We start from the raw sequence: 22,644 nt of genomic DNA on the forward strand, positions 1-22,644 counted from the left end.
TTGAACTGCTGCCTATATAGAGCCTTTACCCCTATGCTCTAATGTCCTTGGAATGGTAAGGTATTCTGTGTTCTACCAAAACAGAAATGTTAACACCAACGGATCCACAAAACCTTCTCTCTCCAGTGCTATTATACTTACAAGATATGATAGGGTAACAGTAGCACAAAGCTTGTGCGAATAACTAACCAATGTCTGATTTGACTTAAGACCTAATCCATGAGGTGCAACCCATACCCATAATTTCAGGGGTGTGTAAGAACCTGAAGCTAATAGAAATAAAAATGACTCCTAATGATAGTCTGCCATACTCATAGATCAGTCTCTTATTCAGCCATCATCAGAGAAGCTTCCCTCTGCAACAGATGAAACAGATGTAGAGAGCCACAGCCTGACAGCACACAGAGAGTCAGAGACCTTGGAACATGCAGTTCTAAATAGAATGTCTCCGTCAAATCCCTCCCCTCAGGGCTCAGAGAACTGAGGAGAAGGAGGCAGAAAGAATGTAAGATCCAGGAGGGATGGAAGATACCATGAAAACGAGGCTTCTAAACCAACATGAGTAAAGTTCATGTGGACTTCCGTGGGCTCAGACAGAATCCACAGGGTCTGCAGAGATCTGCACCAGATACTCTGCATGTAATACTATGGCTCCAATTATAGTATTTTTAAGGGATTCTTCAGTTTGCAGAACAAGTCTCGGGCTTCTGTGCCTCCTTTTGTCTTTTTTCCTTCTGTTTGTTTTATCAAATTCAAATGTGTTAGTTTTGTTTTATCTTATAATATATACATAACATATTGTATACGATATAATACTTATTATATTAACTATATTGTATATTATTAGCCCTTGGAATCTTATTTGTTTTCTAATGAGAGACAGAAATGGAGTGGATATACATGGGAGGGGAGATGAGGAGGAACTGGGAGGAGTAGAAGGAAGAGAAACCATAATCAGAATATGTTATATAAGAAAATCTATTTTTAATGAAAGAAGAAAAAGAGTAATGGTTTTATGTTATCTATACAAAGGGTCTTTTCAATTATATTTATTTTTCAATTATATTTACATTCAATTATATTTCAATATTTTCAATTATATTTATATTCAATTATATTTATTTGTGTGTTAAAGGAAGGGGAGGGTGCATGATGGACACATGTGATAGTCAGAAAGCAACTTGCAAGAGTCAGCTGTCTTTCCACCCATGGAGATTGAATTCAGGCAAACAGCTTTACCTGCTGAGCCATACCTCTGGCTGAATGCAACGTTTTCAATTCAAAAGTTCCAGAAATCTAGATTCATTATATAAATAATCCTGTAATCCTATATGCAAGCTATATAAAAGTTTTATTGCTCTGAGATTTTAGCTATTTTATAGCAATTTAAGCGTGACTGTAAAGTTTGCTGTATGGAAGATTATAAATTAAATGTGGTTAAAAACAACTAAGTGATTAAGCTTTACTCATTATATTGTAATGATGAAGTCAGTAAATAATAAGCAGTTTAATTATATTTCTGACACACATGACATGTCACTTATGCAACATAATTATTATTTGGTTCAGAATCTTTATTCTACCTTTTATTGAAAGTAGCTAAAATGATCATTTAGACTTGATACATTTTTATTAAAGAATAAGCATCTCTTTCCCTATAATTAGAAGGAATTTATTTACATGTCTTACATTTCAATAAAGAAATGAGAGGAAATTATATTACTGAAGGAAAAGGATTCTCATAGAACATCAAATGCAAAATGACAACTGTCCAGAAGGAAAGCAAGAAGAGAGCATCAATTTCAAAATAAAAACATGTGTTGTGAGACTCTGTCCTCTGAGGATAATGACCATTACTATCTTAATTAGAGTATCTGTGGTTACCCACAAGACAGCCTCAAGATTTGGACTATGGGGAGGATCATTAGACCTTCATCTGAGACCCCAAGCACTCACTTCTGTCCTCCCATTGAACAGTATGCAATCCTCAGGAGCTGCTAGGATATATGAAGGATGAAGTGTTAGTGAAGAAGGCACTACAGCTGCACAGCTATGGAAAAGCTGACTGTCATGCTGAGGTAAGATACGTTGGTGAAACTGCTGTTTCAGAGTCACTTGTGCTCCAGTAAGTAGCCTTGCACTCCCACTTCTGTTAACAAGCCCAATAAATTCATTGGTTCACTGAGCCGAACATGGGTAGAATGTTTGGTGCCTTATGTGGGCTTAATAGATGTTTATTCATGATTCCCCAGGAAGTCATTATCACAGCACTTTAAAAGGAGTAGTAAGCCTTCCAGCCTAAACCAGTGCCCTGAGTAGACCTTAGGTGCTGGCTCGGCACCCAGTCCTACAACACCAGGAGGAAGCCCAACTCCCAGATGCTCTAACACACCCAGGCTCAGAGGATCACAGGATCACAGAAGAAAATGGACTCCCAGGAGATTGGACACAACCAGGAGCACTGGGCCTCTGACACACTCAAGATCACAGTTGAGAACTCAACATCTTTTCCAACACCCAGCGTAACTACAACCCCCACAGGAACCAGGGAAACCCAAACCCCACCAACAGAGGCAAGGATTCCTTCGAGCTTGCACCTGTGCCTAGAGCAAACCCAGGGCTCTGGTCCCTATCCACTCTTGCAACACCATGAGAAACCTTGACTCCCAGGAGCTCTGACACAATAGGATCTCATGAGCTTGGTCACACCATCATTTCAGGATCCCAGAGGCAGCTAGACCCCCAAGAGCAATGACACAACAAACATCTCAGGATCACAGGATCCTATAATCATAGGATCACATAGACAGCTGCATCTGAGGAGCTCTGACACAACCAGGATCACAAGAGGGACAGGCTGCAGTAAGAGACAGAAAGGACAGGTAGCACCAGAGATAACCATATGGAGAGAGTCAAGCACAAGAAGATAGGCAAGAGAAACCAAGGCTACTTGGCATCATCAGAACCCAGTTCTCCCATTATAGGAAGTTGTGGAAACCCCACCACACCACAAAAACAAGATTCTGATTTAAAATCACTTATCATAATGATGTTGAAGGACTTTAATAAGGACATAAATAATTTCTTATTAAAGAAATACAGGACAACACAGGTAAACAAGAACAAGCCTGAAAGAAGAAACACGAAAGTCCCTTAAAGAATTACAGTAAAGCACAACCAAACAGGTGAAGGACTTGAACAAAATGATCCAGGATCGAAAAATGGAAATAGAAACATTAAAGAAATCACAGAGACAACCCTGAAGAGAGAAAATGTAGGATAGAGAACAGAAGTCATAGATGCAAGCATCACCAACAGAAGACATAGAAGAGAGAATCTCAGGAGCAGAAGATACCATAGAAAACATTGACACAACAATCAAAGAAAAGGCTAAATGCAAAAATCTCCTCACCCAAAACATCAATGAAATCCAGGACAAAGAGAGAATATCAAAGTTAAGGATAATAGGTATAGAGAAGAGTGAAGATTCTAACTTAAAGGGCCAATAAATATCCTCAACAAAATTATAGAAAACGTCTGTAACCTAAAGAAAGAATGCCCATAAACATACAAGAAACCTATAGAACTCCAAATAGATTGGACCAGAAAAGAAATTCCTCTCGTTACATAATAGTCAAAACACCAAATGCACAAAACAAAGTAAGAATTTTAAAAGTAGTAAGGGGAAAAAGCCAAGTAACATATAAAGGGAATCCTATCAAAATTACACCAGACTTCTCACCAGAGACTATGAAAGCCAGAAGAACATGGGCAGATGTCATACAGACCCTAAGAGAACACAAATGTGTGCAGGCTACTATAGCCAACAAAACTCTCAACTAACATAGATGGAGAAACCAAGATATTCCATGACAAAACCAAATTTACACAATATCTTTCCAGAAATCCAACACTACAAAAGATAATAGATGGGAAACCTCAACACAAGGAGGGAAACTGCACCCTAAGAAAAACAAAAAAGTAATCTACTTGCAACAAACCCAAAAGAAGAAAGCCACACAAACATAATTCCACCTCTAACAATGAAAGTAACAGGAAACAACAATCTCTATTCCTTAATATCTTTTAACATTAATGGACTCAATTTCCCAATAAAAAGACATAGACTAACAGACTGGATATGAAAATAGGACCCAGCATGTTAATGCATATAGGAAACACACCTTAGAGACAAAGACAGACACTACTTCAGCGTAAAAGGCTAGAAAACAACTTTCAAAGCAAATGGTATGAAGAAACAAGCTGGAGTAGCCATTCTAATATCAAATAAAATCGACTTTCAACCAAAAATTATCAAAAAAGATAAGGAAGGACATTTCATATTCATCAAAGGAAAATCCAACAAGATAAATTCTCAATCCTGAATATCTATGCTCCAAACGCAAGGGCACCTGCATTCATAAAAGAAACCCTACTAAAGCTCAAAGCACACATTGCACCTCACACAATAATAGTGGGAGATTTCAACACCCCACTGTCATCAATAGACAGATCGTGGAAACAGAAACTAAACAGAGACAGAGAAACTAACAGAAGTTATGAACCAAATGAATTTAACAGATATTTATAGAACATTTAATCCTAAAAAAAAGAATATATCTTCTTCTCAGCACCTCATAGAACCTTCTCCAAAATTGACCATATAATTGGTCACAAAACAGGCTTCAACAGATAAATACAAGAAGATTGAAATAATCCCATGCATCCTATCAGACAATCCTATTCATGGACTAAGGCTGGTCTTCAATAACAACAAAAACAACAGGAAGCCCACATATATATGAAAGTTGAACAATGCTCTTCTCAATGATAACTTGGTCAAGGAAGAAATAAAGAAAGAAATTAAAGACTTTTTAGAATTTAGAGAAAATGAAGACACAACATACCCAAACTTATGGGACACAAAGAGACAGTGCTAAGAGGAAAACTCATAGCTCTGAGTGCCTCCAAAAAAAACTGGAGAGACCATACATTAGCAGATTGACAGCACACCTAAAAGCTCTAGAACAGAAAGAAGCAAATACATGCAAAAGGAGCAGACAGCAGGAAATGATCAAACTCAGGGCTGAAATCAACCAAGTAGAAGTAAAAAAAGCTACACACACACACAAAAAAAAAAAATCAACAAAACCAGAAGCTGGATCTTTGAGAAAATCAACAAGATAGGTTAAACACTTAGCCAGACTAACCAGAGTGCACAGAGACAGTCAAATTAACAAAATCAGAAATGAAAGGGGAGACATAATGATTGAAACTGAGGAAATTAAAAAAAATCATCAGATCCTGCTACAAAAGCCTATACTGAACAAAATTGGAATATCCAGATGAAATGGACAATTTTCCAGACAGATATATGATACCAAAGTTAAATCAGGATCATATAAAGCATCAAAACAGTCCCATAAACCCTAAAGAAATAGAAGGAGTTATTAAAAGTCTCCCAAGAAAAAATCATTTCATTAGATGCTGAGAAAGCATTTCACAAAATTCAATACCCGTTCATGATAAAAGTCTTAGAAATATCAGGAATTCAAGGTCCATACCTAAACATAGTAAAAACAATATACAGCATACCTGTAGCCAATATCATACTAAATGGAGAAAATGTGAAGCAATCCCACTAAAATCAGGGACTAGAAAAGGTTGCCACACTCTCCCTACCTATTCAATATAGTGCTTAAAGTACTAGCCAGAGAACTTAGACAACAAAAGGTGTTGATGTAAAATTATATAAATGGCTTTCTTTTACCTGCTAGGTCCGGCACCTTAGTGCCCCAAGCTATCTGGTAGATATCTTGCCAGAAACACACATTCCAATTGATATAATTGCCCACCTAAACATACAAAGCCCTATATGCATCCATCCCTTAAGAACATTCATAATGACCTGTAAAGGTACAGAGTACAATCTTAACATCTGCCTCCATTTTCTCTAGGGGGCGTCTTCCTCCAGTCTCCTCCCATTCCAGTTTCCTCCTCTTCCCTCAAAATTTCTCCTGCCCATACTTCCTTCTCATCCACTGACAGGCCTTGTTCTATCCTGTACCCGCCCTCACCTGTATGGCATTCTACAAAAAGGAGGTCAAAGGGATACAAATTGGAAAGGAAGAAGTCAAATTATCACTATTTGCAGATGATATCATAGTATACTTAAGTGGCCCCAAAAGTTCCACCAGAGAATTCCTAAACCTGATAAACAACTTCAGAAAAGTAGCTAGATATAAAATTAACTTAAACAAATCAGTAGCCTTCCTCTATTTGAACAATAAATAGGCTGAGAAAGAAATTAGGGAAATGACACCCTTCACAATAGTCACAAATAACATAAAACACCTTGGTGTGACTCTAATTAAGCAAGTGAAAGATCTGTATGACAACAACTTCAAGTCTCTGAAGAGAGAAATTAGAAAAGATCTTAGAAGATGGAAAGAACTCCCCTGCTCATGGACCTGAGTCCTGAGCACATGACTAGGCAGCTGTCCTTGGGGCAGTGGAATTAGCATCAAAATACAGAAAACTCCAGGGCAAACCACAATAGCTGGTAGATCAATTGAATAGAAATAAAGACCAAGAAATGAATCCACACACCTATGGTCACTTGTTCTTTGACAAAGGAGCTAAAACTATCCAGCATTTTCAACCAATGCTGATGCTTCAACTGGCAGTCAGCAGGTAGAAGGATGCAAATAGGTTCATTCTTATCGACTTGTATTGTACACAACTCAAGTCCAACCTCCACATAAAACCAGGCACACTGAAACTAAGAGAAAAGGAAGTGGGCAAGAGCCTCAAACACATGGGTACAGGGGAAATTTTCCTAACAGAATACCAATGGCTTATGTTCTAAGATCTGGGACTATACCACAGCCCTGGGACACAAAATCTACCTGGAAAGAACTGGTCTGCTAGGAGCACTCTTCCTCCTAAGTCGACAGCCCACAAGTGAGACCCCACTTTCTCTCCATTGACTGTCTAAAGAGAAACCCACCTGCAGTACACAGGGCTTGGAAGCTGCAGGGCGACATGAGACAGGACACTCCCGGTCTCCATCTACTGAAACTAATAAAAGAGAAAGTGGGGAAGAGCCTCAATCACATAAGTACAGGGAAATTTTCCTGAACAGAACACCAATAGCTTATGCTCTAAGATCAATAACCGACAAATGAAACCTCATAAAATTACAAAGCTTCTGTAAGGCACTGACAATAGGACAAAACTGCAAACAGACTGGGGAAAGGTCATTATCAATCCTACATCCCAAAGAGGGCTACTATCCAATATATACAAAGAACTCAAGAAGTTAGACTCCAAAGAATCAAATAGTCCTATTAAAAAAAATAGAGTACAGAGCTAAACAAAGAATTCTCAACTGAGGAATATTGAACGGCTGAGAAGCATCTAAAGAAAATTTCAACATTTTTAGTCATCAAGGAAACGCAAATCAAAACAACCCTGAGATTCCACCTCACACCAGTCAAAATGGCTAATATAAAAACTCAGATGACAGTAGAAGTTGGCAAGGATGTGGAGAAAGAGGAACACTCCTCCATTGCTGGTGGGAGTGCAAGTGGGTACAACCACTCTGGAAATCAGTCTCGCAGTTCCTCAGAAAATTGGACATAGTACTACGTGGGGACCCAGCTATACTACTCCTGGACAAATACCCAAAAGATGTTCCAACATATAACAAGAACATATGCTTCACTATGTTCATAGCAGCCTTATTTATAATAGCCAGAAACTGGGAAAAGAAAAACAGATATCCCTCAACAGAGGAATAAATACAGAAAAATATTGTACCCAATGGAGTACTATTCAGCTATTAAAAACAATGACTATATGAAATTCCTAGGCAGATGGATGGACTAGAAAATATTATCCTGAGTGAGGTAACCCAGTCACAAAAGAACACACATGGTATGCACTCACTGATAAGTGGATATTAGCCCAAAAGCTTGGAATACCTAAGGAAAAATTCACAGAACACATGAAGCACAAGAAGAAGGAAGACCAAAGTTTGGATGCTTCATCCCTTCTTAGAAAAGAGAACAAAATACTCATGGGAGGAAATACGGGGACAAAGAGTGGAGCAGGGGCTGAAGAAAAGGTCATCCAGAGACTGCCCCACCTGGGGATCCATCCCATATGCAGCTAAACCCAGTCACTATTACTGATGCCAAGAAGTGCTTGTTGACAGGAGCCTGATGTAAGTGTCTCCTGAGAGGCTCTGCCAGAGCCCTACTGATAGAGAGGAGGATGTTTGCAGCTAACCATTGGACTGAACAAGAGGACCACAATAGAGGAGTTAGAGAAAAGACTGAAGGAGCTGAAGGTGTTTACAACATCATAGGAAGAACGGCAATATCAACCAACCAGACCCCACCAGAGCTCCCAGGGACAAAACCAACAACCAATGAGTACACATGAAGGAACCCATGACTCCAGCCACATACATAGCAGAGGATGGCATTGTCCAGCATCAATGGGAGAAGGAGCCCTTGGTCCTGTGAAAGTTCATTTCCCCAATTTAGGGTAATGCCAGGGCGTTGAGTTTGGAGTGGGTGAGTAGCAATGGGAGAATCCTCATAGAAGTCAGGGGAGGAGGGGCTTGGGAGAAGAGGGAGAGGGGATAACATTTGTAATGTAAATACATAAAATATCCAAGAAAAATAAAATTTTTTAAAAAGGAAAAAATTAGTTCAACAGTAGACAAATGGGGCCTCATGACATTGAAAAGCTTCTATAAGGCAAAGGACACTGTCAAATAGGACAAAACGGCAACCAAAAGATTGGGAAAGATCTTTACCAATCCTACACTCAATAGAGGGCTAATATCCAATTTATACAAAGAACTCAAGAAGTTAAACTCTAGAGAATCAAATAACCCTACTAAAAATAGGGTACAGAGCTAAAACAGTATTCTCAACTGAGGAATATTGAATGACCATGAAGCACCTAAAGAAATGTTCAACATCCTTAGTCATCAAGGAAATGCAAATCAAAACAACCCTGAGATTCCACTTCACACTAGTCAGAATGGCTAAGATCAAAAACTCAGGTGACAAAAGATGCCGGCAAGGATGTGGAGAAAGAGGAACACTCCTCCATTGTTGGTGGGAGTGCAAGCTGGTACAACCACTCTGGAAATCAGCTGATGGTTCCTCAGAAAATTGGACATAGCACTACCTGAGGACCCAGCTATACTACTCCTGGCCATATACCCAAAAGATTCTCCAACATATAACAAGGTCATATGCTCCACTCTGTCATAGCAGCCTTATTTATAATATCCAGAAGCTGGAAAAACACAAATGTCCTTCAACAGTAATGGATACAGAAAATGTGTTACATCTACACAATGGAATACTACTCAGCTATTAAAAACAATAACTACATGAAATTCTTAGGCAAATGGATGGAACTAGAAAATATCATCCTGGGTGAGGTAATCCAATCACAAAAGAGCACACATGATATGCACTCAGTGAAGTGGATATTAGCCCAAAAGCTCAGAATACTCAAGATACAATTCACAGACCACATGATGCTCAAGAAGAAAAACCAAAGTGTGGATGCTTCAGTACTCTTTAGTAGGGAGAACAAAATACTCAGAGGAGGAAATGCTGAGACAATGGGTGAAGCAGAGACAGAAGGGAAGGTCATCCAGAGACTGCCACACATGGGGATCCATTCCACATGCTGTCACCAAACCCAGTCACTATTGGGGATGCCAAGAGGTACATGCTGACAGGAACCTGCTATAGCTGTCTCCTGAGAGTCTCTGCCAAAACCTGGTAAATACAGAGGGCAATGCTCAAAGCTAACCTTTGGGCTGAGAAATGAGTCCTCAATGGAGGAGTTAGAGAAAGGACTGAGGTAAATGAGGGGGTTTGCAATCCCATAGGAAGAACTAAAATATCAACCAACCAGATACCCCAGAACTCCCAGGAACTAAACCACCAACCAAAGAGTACACACAAAGAGACCCATTCCTCCAGCAGCATACATAGCAGAGGATGGCCTTGTAGGGCATCAGTGGTAGGAGAGGCCCTTGGTCCTGTGAAGGCTTGATGCCCCCAATGCAGGGTAATGCTAGGGCAGGGAGTCAGGAGGGAGAGGGTGGGTTGAGGAGCACCTCATGGAGGCAGGGGCTTGGGGGATAGGATAGGGTGTTTACAGGGGGGCATGGAAACAGGAAGGGGGATAGTATTTGCAATGTAGATAAAGGAAATATCAAAAATGAGGAGGCCGAAAGAAGGAGGAGGAGAAGGAGGAGGAGGAGGAGGAGAAAGAGGAAGAGGAGGAGGAGGAGGAGGAGTTTCAAAGAAGCAGCTGCTAATGTTTAAAAGGTGATGAATTAAGGTTACTTTTTGGATTTTGTCAACAGTTTTTTCTGCATCTGATGAAATGATCATGTGATTTTTTTCTTTCAGGTTGTTTATATGATGGTCTATGTTGATGAATTTTCACATATTGTACCACCCCTACATCCCTAGGATGAAGCCTACTTGGATAGGTGGATCCATCACATGGATGATGCTTTTGATGCGTTACTCAACTTGGTTTATGAGTATTTTATTGAATGTTTTTGCATAAATATTCATAAGAGAAATTGGGTTAAATTATATTAATTTGTATTTGATTTTCTTAAAGAACCAGCTCTTGATTTCATTGACTCTTTGTGTTGTTTTGTTTCTGACTGATCGATTTCAGTCCTGATTTTTATTATTTCCTGCATTCTACTCCTCTTCAATGTGTTTGCTTCTTTTTTTTTTCTAGAGCTTTCAAGTGTACTTTTAAATTGATGATATGAGAAGGTTATGAACTTTCTTCTTAGCACTGTTTTCATTGTGTCCAGTAAGTTTAAGTATTACTTTTGGGGTGTGGAAACAAAAACACTTCTTGGGAAATTACTGAAGAAATTCTGATAAAACAGCAAAAGAATGAGTCAAGTGTTTCCAGAAACTAGACTAATTCTGTTTGATATACCTGATACTGATGGTCCCAATGGTGGCTTCTTTGATTTCACTACATAGCTGTCTTGTGTAAGCAGCTGTGGGGCAATACAGGCAGACCTGATTTAATAACTCTAGCTTTGCTGGCTTCTGTGTAAATTATTTCCTCTTCTTTGTTTTCAGTAAGGTAAGAATCAAGTCAAGGTAAACAGTAGAATTTCTCCCAGCCAGAATTTCTCCCAACCACTTCAGTGCTCTGGGTTCAAAAAGGAACCAAACTGCCAAGTCCTACATGGCCTTGGAAGGGATGGTGTGACTGCTTTCCAAACAGCCACCTTAACCTGGGCCTCCACCAGAGCTGACAGTTGCTGGGCATGAGGCTTGTTTGTGCAATAATGTACATAATTTACTTTATGTTCCTCCTCTGGGAGATGTTCTCCCTGCCAAGGTCTAGCCTCGGCTTATAGAGAGGGTCCTGAGGAAGGGTGTTTGGGAGCAGTGAGAGAACAACTTGAAGTCAATCATGGGTACAAGCTGACAGCTTTCTGTTCTGCTCCAGACAGCTCTCCAGAAGACAGCTCCCTGACTGAGACAGCTCTCTGCCAGAGACAACTCTCATGTACTAGAAAAAGTTCTAAAAGTTCTCTGAATAGCTCATGGGTTTTCCAACCAGAGTTAGAAAAGCTGCTAGAAAAATTCTTGGAGTTTCCAACCAAAATCAGAAATGCTGCTAGAAAAATTTGGCTCCCAAAGCAGTTTTTTTTCCTGGGTAGCTCTCTCTCTTGAAGACCAAAGTTCAGTCTTTTCTTTACATAAAATGTTTGTTCTTCCCTCAGAACAGGAGCACCTAAATCAGTGTTCAAGCTTTTTAACCCAAAATTATTTAAACATTTTTTCAATTTGTTTAAAATTCTTTTGAGTTTCAGAAAAACAAATTGGATATACCTCCTACAGGTCAAAACTTCTACATTAACAACCATTGTTTAATCCTTAATTAATAAAATAGTATTACCTACTTAAGCCAACTTCTTTTTCATAGAAAAAGTCTTACCAGGTATATAATTAACATGGTATTTCTTCCTTGGCTACCTAAAGCAGATAAAATAAATAATTCCCAAATCTCCCTTCTGCTGTCCTTAATACAACACAGGTGACTTCCCACTTAAAGAATTCCTTCCCAGACTAAATTTCCCTTAACACCCTTGCCTCTTTTCTAGGTCTATAACAACAGAACACCGATATACTGCCAATCAAACTGTTAAGAATTAACATGTGCATTTAATAAATATGAAGAAAAAGAAAAAAAAAGATTTAACATGTGCATTACCCCTCTCTCCTCCCCTGTAGTGACTATTCTACAGGTCTATTGATTGCCATGAGGAAAGAAAGCTTTAATCGGTCATCAAAAACAATGTAGACGAAGATCTCTGACTCTCCTAATGGAGCAGAGGAGGTTCTGGAAGCTCTCAATCATCTCCAGCTAGATGGCCAGGAGAGACCCACTCTGTTTTACTTGCTTGTGGTTCTCCAACCCAGGTATAGAAGCTTTTCATAGGGCTACCTTGGCTCTCAAGAGATCTAAAAGATTTGTTCCACCCTTGATATTGGGGATCACAGCCTTAATAGATGTGATTTCTAATTTTGCCTTATCTATTGCATCCTTGGTTAAATAGATTCACACAGCATATCATACAGATCAATTATCCAAAATTATGTTAACAGCACTCATGATCCAGGAAACTATTGACAGTGGACACCAGGATATGCATAATGCTTTAAAGAAAGCAGTTCTATTTATGGGAAATCAGAATTAAAATATTAAGATCAGGATCTCAGTGTAATGCCATTCACTGTTTTGTTGGGTCTGTGTAACCCCCTTGAAGTATAATACCTCTGAACATTATTGGTCTAAAATTCAGTCTTATTTAGAAGGGCTTTGGACTCAAAAGGAGGAACAAAAATATTCATAGGAGGGTATATAGAGACAAAGTTTGGAGCAGAGACTGAAATAATGGCTGTTCATAGCCTTCCCCACGTGAATATACAGTCCATTTATATACAGGAGCCTGATATAGCTGTCTCCTGAGAGACTCAGCCAGAACATGTCAAATACAGAGGTGAATGCTAGCAGCAGACCATTAAACTGAGAATGGGGTCCCCGTTGGAGGAATTAGAGAAAGGATTGAAGGAGCTGAAGGAGCTTGCAACCCCATAAGGACAACAATACCAACGAACCAGAGTTCCCAGAGACTAAACCACTACCCAAAGAGTACACATGGACAGACCCATGGCCCTAGCTGCATTTGTAGCAGAAGATGGCCTTGTTGGGCACTAAAGGAAGGAGAAACCCTTTGTCCTGACAAGGCTGGACCTCCCATTACAGGGGAATGTCAGGGGGTGGGAGGGGTTGTGATTGGGGAAGGGGGAACACCCTCATAGAAGAAGGGGGGGTGATGGGATAGGGGGCTTATGGCCAGGAAACCAGGAAAAGAAATAGCATTTGAAATGTAAATAAAAAACTATTAAAAATAAATAAATAAGCAAGCAAGCTTTGGAACAATTCTAATTTAGCTTTGGATACATATTCCCTACATCATAAGATCATGGATATTAGTAACTCTAGAATGGGACCGACTTATATTGAGAAAATGTCTGCAGCCTATGCTGCATATGAATATACCCTTTCATCTTCCTGGATGACCTTGCTGATAAATGGAGGAATTGCAGTTAGTTTATTCTTACTTGATTGTTCTACCTTTCAGTCTGCATCAAGAAAGTCTCATGTTCAATAACTACACTCATGATCAACATTCACATTCTCAAATTAAAACAGAAAGGGGAAATACTGAGTCCTGTATGGCTCTGGAATGGACAGCATGACACAGTTTTCTCCCACTAGAGCAGAGCCAGTAGGGTGTGTGCCTCCACAAGTATTGACAGTTGCTGGACATGAGAATTGATTGTATAATAACATATGTAATTTACTTCATGTTTCTCTTTTGGGTGATTTCTCCCTGCCTTAGCTAATGACTTCATGGTGTTTAGAGGTAGCATGAGTCCTGGAGGCAAGAGTATAACTAATATAAATACTGTGACCATCAGGACAACCCTTAAGGCTGTGAGAAAGAACTGTAAAAACATGAGTTTTAAAAATATGAACAGGATTTCTCAATTATCAAAATATAAAAATGCAATATGAATTGTATGAGGGGCTCCACAGACCTAAAAGAACAAAGGCAGCTGCACTAATAAGCCAGTTTGTCAGAAAGATACAAAGGCAGGCAGATTACTGAGTTCAAGGTCTAAGCATGGTGGGAAGGGTAATTTCAAGACAGGATCCAACCCAGCTAGCTTATTGTCTGTGCTTACAAAGGCAGGTAGACCTCTGAATACATTTGCAGTAGTAAAAAAAAAATGTACTTGCCATCTCTAAGAATCAAGGGGCTAAAGTTATAAAATGCCAATTTGTGGGATAAACAAAAGGGAACCTGGAGTAAATAACTAAATCGATATGTAAATAAAGGACTAGGCTTTGATCAGAGAGAGAGAGAAAGAGAGGGGGAAGAGGGAGAGATAGAGGGAAGGAGGGAGGGGAGAGAGAGAGAGAGAGAGGGAGGGAGGGAGGGAAGGAGGGAGAGAGAGAGGGAGAGAGAGAGAGGGAGGGAGGGAGAGAGAGGGGGAGAGAGAATTGGAGAACTGCTTGGAGAATGAACACGGCTCTTTTAGAATTTTTCGAGCAGGATTTCTGACTTTGGTCAAAAAAATCCAAGAATTTTTTTCTTGTAGCTTTTCCGAATTTGGTCAGAAAACCCATGAACTATCCAGAGAGCTTTTAGAATTTCTTTCTAGCACTTGAGAGCTGTCTCAAGCAGACAGCTATCTTGAGCAGATTGCAGAACCATGAGCTATCTACAGAGCTGTCTGGAGAGCCATGTGGAGCAGAACACAGAGCTGTCAGCTTGTACCCATGATTGACTTCCAATTGCTCTTTCATTGCCCCCAAACATCCTTCCCCAGGGCCCCCTCTCCAAGACAAGGCTGAATCATGGAACCAAACTGAATAAGAGAATGTGTCTATATGCAATGCTATTGGTATTGGCATTTATTATAGTTATTAAGTTTTATATTATCTCTTCCAAAATATAGAATCATAGTAGTGTTTCACTTATGGAAATAGAAAATTAGTGACTGAGACCATCTGTATGAGCATATGTATATAATCTTAACTCTAGTGCAACATTTCTATTTTCTTAAAGACAGCACAGGAAAAAAGGCATTGAATAAAATCTCAAGCCAAGGTCCAGAAGGTGAGAACCCTGTGGTTTTTACTGTTGCTTCAGTCTGAAGACACTGAGAAGTGTCAGGTAAAAGTTGAATATCTAGATAGCTCTTTTCAGTGCACTTAATAGGAAAAGAGTTGGAGCTTGGAACCTTTTGGAAATGGAAACCAGCAGGACCTAATAAGAGTTTATATTTTTAGTTAGTGCCCCAAATAGCTGCACCCTAGACAAAATGGTAGGGAATAGTAAGTTATTCTAGTTATAGGTTTTGTCACTCTACTCTCAAAGAAGGCAACAGTAGCTACTGACATTAATTACTATTATTACATCATTAAAATGATGACTGTGACAGTAGAAGGTCTAGGATACTGACTCATGAGTTGTTGATCAGAAAAGGCCCAGAAGTCTCTAAAACAACACAGGCTAATGTCATTCCTCTTTTTAACCCACCATAACTACATGATATGATACTTTTGCTGAAATCAATCTCAAATTGACCAGGTAACATCCTCCTGAATGGATATTTTCATTCTAGTGCTATGGCAGGTGCTGGGGAAGAAAAATATCAATGGTCTTGTCTGGCAATGAACTCTGCATGTTGCAATAACAACCTGTTATGCAGGATGTGCCCACTGCTAAAATAGTGACACAATTGTTAGAGGTAATAAACAGTTTTCTGGCTGGATTTGAAACCTGTTCCATGGGAGGAAATGTCATGCCTAGTACTGTAGTCCTAGTCAAAGGCCTATGGCTAGGGAGGTCATTGCATGAGGGAAGATCCTGCTATTGTTATAATTTCCATGCTATTAAATTGCCTTCTAAATGTTATTATGTATATCTATAGACCTAGACTGCTCTCAACCTTGGGTAAGGAAGCTTCTTTTCCAGTGGGCTGAAGCCAGTGGAGCAGTGCATAACTGGTCAAAGTATGAGAATATGAAATTGAGAGTTCAGTCTTAAAGAGGGCATCCATTTTGATGCCCTTCTCAAAGGTTCCATGACTATCATAGAAGAAGAGGCAGAAAGAATATAAGACTCAAAGGATGAGAAAGACTTCTGAACTGACTATTGCACTCATGAACCCACAGATGCTGTGGTTACCTACACAAGACCTGCACAAGATCAAGTCAGCCAAAATCCTGGCATTAATGGCATAAACAATCTTCCAACCTCACTCTTCACTGGGAAGAGATTGACAGTAGATAGTACTAGATAGAGAATAATAGTTCTTGTTGGAAAATATGGCTACTGGTGGGCCTATGCTCCAATGAATAGCCCTACACCTATTTATATATGGGCAGGGAGGAAGTGTGCGAAATATGGGAGGAAATTGCAAAAAGGAGAACAATGGTAGATGTCATATTACATGATATACATGAATGAAATTCTCAAAAAATGAGTCTTTTTTAGTGATGAATTTGATTCTTATGACTTCTATAATGTGAGTCAATAATCTTTGTCAATTTTAGAGAAAACCTATTGTAGCTTCAAGTACTCTTGTTCATTCTCCTGCTTTCCCATCAGCATCCACAAGTGCTAGGCTTTGGAAGGTAATATTTTTATTTTCTCGTACGTGCTCATTAACATTGTTTCTCATTTTCTCACACAATTCACTATCCACTTACAATTTCCTTTTTGACTGAATAACAGCCACCCTTTATCTTGTACTTTAATTGACTGATAATTGTCTTAAAAAATAGTATAGCTTCAGTTCTGAATGGTTTTAACCATTTTGTATAGAATTCCTGGTTAAAAGTCGGTACTTTGATGTTATTAGTTTTTCAGCATTTAGTAACATCATACTATTACCATCTCTTACTTCCTTATTTCTGTTGGACAGTTGGCCATATGTCATCTTTTCATCATATATAGCCTGTGTTTTTCCTCTAGCTGCTGTGTGTGTGTGCGCGCGTGCACGTGCACGCATGCGTGTGTGTGTTAAGCAGAATCATAATGTTATTACATTGTATTCTTGGTGCAAAGCAAATAGCTCCAAAATGAGTGTCAGAAGTTAACTTTCAATCACCTCTAGAAAGTTCCATCTTGAATAGCCTACCATACAGAAAGCATTATTTAGGAAGAGATATTTTATGGATACCATCAGAGATCATCAAAGAGATAACCTGGAAGATGTAGTCACTCTGGAGAACAACCAGAGATTTCCAAAATTCTAGCGGCCTACTTTCAAATTTTCAAATTCCGGTACTATTAACTGGGACTTCCAAAAATATGTTCTGATTCATATTATCTTGATCTTCCACAGAAATAATTGCTGAGCTTGGGTCACTTGTACATCTTCACTTTAAGTTCCAAGCTAGATGCACGAATCAGAGAAATATGGTTAGTCACCTGGTATATTTACTATGACAACCACTCTAAGATTCCCTGATAAATATGCATTTTGGATGATTTCAGTTGCTATCTCTAAAATCACTAATCTTTGCTCCAGAAATGTCATTGTTCTGTTAATCCTCCAAGTGTAGTTTTAATTCTAAAAATCATGTGACTCATCTCTAAAAGCTCAGTTTTAGCTTTTTGTGTCCTCTAGTGTCCTTAAACAAATATTTATAGTAAAATGTTAATGTACTCAAACACCTATGCTGCCTACTACATCACTGTATTGCTTGCTATTGGGTGATTTTTTTTCACGTGGTTATCAACTGAATTTTTCCTACTCCATTGTATAGTTGGCCATTATATTTGCCTCTGGACATACATTTGTATTGTTAGGTCTTGAGAGGTTTATAAGTTTTTGTATTTTTTGAAATATTAGAGGACTTTGTGATCAGTTTGACACTTTTGAAGTTATCTTGAATTTTGTTAGATGGCTCCAAGAGGACTTTACTCCATGTTTTTCAATAATACTAAGGTAACACCTTTCTGAGAACTCAATACGGTGTGTTAAATTTTTTTTCACTCTGACTGAAGGAAAAACAAACTGTTCTAAAGTTGTTACATGTATCAGCTTGTTTACTCCTGACAGCATTCTCATGAGGATGGGGTTACTTCTACAACTATTAACATTATATACATGAAGAAGAATGTAATGCAAAGAGAAAATAAAGTTTCATGGCTACTAAAATGCAAGACTATAATTTGAACAAAAGCAAACTTGTCCCAAAGCTTGTACTAATAAATCATTTTGGCATTGTTATTGTTGTGTTGTCATTATTATGAATGGCACTCATAGAGATCAAGAGCAAACCTGAAACTTGCTGTCAAATAACAGAGTAGTAAGTTGTAGCAAAAGAAAGAAGCTTACCCTGAACACAAGCAGCAGATGACAGAAATATAAACAGATAATCAAACTCATGTGTGATCACAACAATGACAAGGGCAAAGAACGATGAAACCCAAGATAGGGTTTCATAGCACTAAGAACAGTGCTAATGCTCAAATAGCCCTTGTGAGCTGTGGAGATGGCTTTGTTGATAGAGTAATGCACACACTTATAAGGGCCTGATCTTTCTTGTATTTTCATTACTCATGTAAATGCTAGGCATAGTGTGCTCATCTGGGAATCCAATGTTGGGGTCAAGAGTTTAGGCGGGCAGATCCCAGGAGCCCGAGTCAAGAGTCAAGGAGCTCTAACTACAAGAGACTCTGCTTTGAAAGAAATAGGTAAAGAGCATTTAGGACGATACAAGACATCAATTTCTGGCCTCCATACCAACATACACACACACACACACACACACACACACACACACACACACACACACACTGCAAACATACAGTAAATTAATTCATTACTGTTTGATGAAGATTTCTTCAGGTTTTACATTCTTTGTCTTGAGAAGGGTGTTTCCATCTTTTATAAATATCCAAAAATAATTGAGAGGTTGGATGCAGTTCTTTGGTTCATGGAGGGCAAACCCAAACCTGGCCATTCGCACTCTATAGTAGATGAGGAAACTCAGACTCTCTGTGGTCGCTCCGGCAGCATGTCAGGTATAACAAAAAGGCTGTTATTAGTTATGCCTCCATTGCTGTGATACACAATGAATGGCACTCAGAGAGATCAAGTCAAAAGCAACTTGAGGAGGAAGTGGTTTATTTTGACTTATAGTTGTAGTCCATTATGAAGATAAGTTATGACAGGAACTCAACCTAGAGGCAGGAACTGAAGCAGAGGCTGTAACAGAGTGCTGCTTACTGACTTGCTCCTCCTGGCTTTCTCACTTTGCTTTCTTATACCTTCCAGGACAGCCTGCTATGGGTTAGGCCCTTCCACATTAATTAACAATCAAGAAACTGCCCTACAAACTTACCTACAGCCAATTTAGTGAAGGCACTTTCTCAGTTGAGGTCCCTTGTCCCAGATAACTCTGGCTGTGTCAAGTTGACAAAAAGCTGACAAGGACAACTACTAACTAAAAAAGTATTAGAATCTAGAACTTGAGTATTGTGGCTCCTGGTCCAAGAATTGAGGAATAGATTTTTGAGTTGAATGATAGCTTCAAAGCATGTGACATGGGACATCTTAAAAACCAAATTGTTTATCTGAGTATTTCATGATGTAACCAGGAGATCCAACACTTTTGACCCACTTCCACGTTTTTAAGATATCTATATGATGTGACCACCATAATATAGATTATTAAGGAGAGAGATCCTTAATACCCAGAGATCCTTCCCTGTCTTAGAAGATAAAGAAAATTATTATCAAAGAAAAATATCCAGAAGACTGGATTTACAACAAGGTTTCTAAGGTCTGTACTTGTCTGGTGTGGTTTCTTTGCCACATCTACCCTCCAATAGATGGAAATGACCAGAAGTCAAAGATCATTAGACCTGCAAACATTCTAAAATTTCTTTTTTCTATAGTTACTTGAAGTTTCTCAAGATTTTACAAAATTATGAACATGCAATGTTTAAGTTCAAATCTTGGGTACTTTTGAGATTCTTGGTCAACTTGACTTTTGATTCACTGTGGGTTAGCTAAAAAGCAGACTCTGACAGGCACACACACACACACACACACGCACACACGCACGCACGCACGCACGCACGCACACAGATTAGCTGAAGTGCTAACCAGAGCTTTACATTTCTACATCTGCCATGAGTCCAATTAAGGATGCTTGAGAACTCCCATTGATCCTCGTTAGTTTTTCCCATGAAACGAAAACAGCTTTAAGTTTTACATTTGCTTATTTAATGATTGTTGGGCAGGGTCTGCTCCAGGATGCAGAGGGACCTGAGGTCTGCTCCATAGGTGTTTCACTCTTCTTGAGCCTACAGCCACCCACGACTTGTTCTTCTCAGAAAGAAGGACAGCAGTAATGGGAGAAGCAGCACACAATGTCTTCTAAGGCCTCTCCTTAGGACCTCCTTATTGGCATAAGACCAATGGGGTAGGGAGGATATTTCCTACCTTCTAGTGAGAGGTTTTACAAAGTCATGTGATAAAGCACATGGCCCTGTAAAGAAACATATATTAATATATATTAATAATATATAATTAATAATGTATTAATATGGCTGAATAAATAGAAACTACTATCTGTACAGTTTTGCTATGCAAATCAAGTTCTTAAGATCTTTGTGCTGATAATGGCATATGTATATACATTATGCATATATGTATGTATTATGCATGCATGTATGTATGTATGTATGCATGTATATATCACATTGACAAAGGGATACACTCCTGAAATCCTGATTGATTCCTGCCAGTCTTTGTTTTTATATGATGTAGCAATGAGAGCAAGCTTTTTCCCCAGCAGAACTGCTCAGAGACTGGGTATCATATGAACTATGATTAGCTCCTGGAATCCTAGGGAAAACTGTTCAGCTCAAATAATAGTGAATCCTGGCAGAAGCCATTTGGTAGAACACCTAGCAAAGTTTAAGATTCACATGAAAACAGGATTGCTTTTAAATTCCGAATGCTTGCAAACTGCTCTGCCATAGACTCCTGAAAGAAGATCACGCACACTGCTGGGTGTGCTACGCCCTTACCCATCAACTCATCTGCTCAAAACAAACCAGACGCAGCCCCACGCAGTGAGAAAACAGCTTCTCATCTCACAGACACGTGTAAGAGGATATAAAAGAATATAAAACCACGGAACAAAGAAAGGAGGCTCTTTGGCATTTTTAAAGCAGAAGTTCAGATGGCCCAATTCAGTGTGCCTTTTAAATTCTTCCACTAAAAGGGAAACATTAAATTGGGCCAATGTCACCTTCTGCTGCTTTTTTTAAAAAAAATGACTCAAAACTTAAAATTTGAAAATTGTCTTTTCATTTCTGAATAATGGAGTATGGTGTCTCAGTACCTTGCTCAGTTTGAAACGGCAATGCCGAAGATGACTTTCTCCTTTTCCATTTCCATCAAACCTATTAATAGCTACAAAGAACATTCTTTCTTCTATTTTCTGCAACTCAAGCCCATTTGTCCCATATCAACTCTGTCTCTATGAAGAAAGATTCCGCCAAGCAAGCACCACTGAGGAATCATGTTGCCATGTGAAGTGTCTGACATTTGTTTCCTGAAAATAGTTCTCAGAGCCACAGCCTTCTCCTAACCTAACTGCTGCACCAGCTTCCTGGGTCCAAGCATTGGATCTGCCACTCTCCCTAAAGCTCAGCCCTAATCATGTCACTCTGCTAGGACAGCTCTAGTTCAAGGGATTCTTCACTCCCGCCCTCCAATGCCTCCGTGTACAGTAACCCCATACTGTCCAGACGACAAAGGCTAGAGGAGGAAGTGGCTATTCATCTCCTTCTCCTAGTAATCGCATCCGTTTGTATGATGCTCTTAGGATGTAGTTCCTATCTGGCAAGGCACAAAATCTAATAGCCTGCTTTGGGGTAGCATGGCTGACACCCCCTAGAACTTTTCTCACTTCTAACTGCATCCTCAATGTTCTCTCCTCTCTGGCCTTCCAGTGCCTTACCAGCTCTTGAGTCATACCGCCAGATAAGCCTGTATCTACTTCTAATTTTCATTTTCTGTGTGTGTTTTATACATGTGCGTGTTCACATCTTTGTGCAGAGGTCTTTGCATGCATGTGGAGACCAAAGCGAGCGTCTTCCCTGGTTTCTTTCCAGTTCTGTTTTGTTCTGTTCTGTTCTGTTTTGTTTTGTTTTGTGACAGTCTCTCACTGAAACCAGGACTCACTAACTGGACAAGATTGGCTGCCTAGCAAGCCACCAGCAGTCAACTGCAGTTGACTGACCTAAGCAGTGAGGTTCTATGTGAAGCTTTTTACATAGATGCTGGGGCTCTGAACCCAGGTCCTTGAGCTTTCACAGCAAGCTCTTCGCCCACTGGGTCATTTTTCCAGATCATCGCTCTTATCTGATGTCTCGCTGTCTGAGAAGCCTACCTGGTGCAGGAAGTTTTATGATTCTTTATACTGAGCACACACTGCCCCAAG

General features: G+C 39.3%; 1 non-coding gene across 1 annotated transcript; it reads left to right on the top strand.

Moving 5' to 3' along the window:
* The first annotated feature begins 14,681 nt into the window (after positions 1 to 14,681).
* Rnu7-97 (RNA, U7 small nuclear 97) lies at positions 14,682 to 14,746 on the top strand. The gene has a single exon (XR_015621534.1). It is a non-coding gene; the product is annotated as a U7 small nuclear RNA (small nuclear RNA).
* The last annotated feature ends 7,898 nt before the right edge of the window (positions 14,747 to 22,644 follow it).

Source organism: Rattus norvegicus, chromosome 5 (genome assembly GCF_021556685.1).
Source record: "Rattus norvegicus strain SHRSP/BbbUtx chromosome 5, alternate assembly SHRSP_T2T, whole genome shotgun sequence".
Classification (NCBI taxonomy): domain Eukaryota; kingdom Metazoa; phylum Chordata; class Mammalia; order Rodentia; family Muridae; genus Rattus; species Rattus norvegicus.